We start from the raw sequence: 550 nt of genomic DNA, 5'->3' as shown, positions 1-550 counted from the left end.
AAATGTCAATAAATGTAATAAATAGACTTAAAGACAAAAATCACATGATCATCTCAATAGATGCATAAAAGTCCTTTGACAAAACATGATTTGCTAATAAAAATCCAAGAAGGTATTGGACTGGAGGGAACATACCTCAACATAATTAAAGCTATATACAACAAACCCACAGCCAACATCATTCTAAATGGAGAAAAACTGGAAGCATTCCCATTAAAATCAGGGACCAGACAAGGATGTCCATTATCTTCACTCCTTTTTACCAAAGTGCTTGAAACTCTTGCTAGAGTAATAAGACAGGAAAAGGAAATTAAAGGAGTACTAACTGGAAAAGGAGAGGTCATCTTTTTGCAGAGAATATGATACTATACCTAAGAGATCCAAAAAATTCCACCAGAAAATTCCTAGAAATTATTAACACATTTAATAAAGTGGCAGGTTACAAAATTAACCTACAAAAGTTTGTAGCCTTTCTGTATACCAACAACAAGCAATCAGAGAAAGAGCAGATGGAAACACTCCCTTTCACAATAGCTCCAAAATATATATC

General features: G+C 33.5%; 1 pseudogene; it reads right to left on the bottom strand.

The window, feature by feature from the left end:
* Positions 1–550, bottom strand: part of LOC103727576 — an 11,796-nt pseudogene that overhangs the window by 5,445 nt on the left and 5,801 nt on the right.

This window comes from Nannospalax galili, unplaced genomic scaffold, assembly GCF_000622305.1.
Source record: "Nannospalax galili isolate Female #2095 unplaced genomic scaffold, S.galili_v1.0 scaffold589, whole genome shotgun sequence".
Taxonomy (NCBI): Eukaryota; Metazoa; Chordata; class Mammalia; order Rodentia; family Spalacidae; genus Nannospalax; species Nannospalax galili.
Note: the sequence above shows the minus strand (reverse complement) of the source record. Positions and strands in the feature narration are given on the sequence as shown.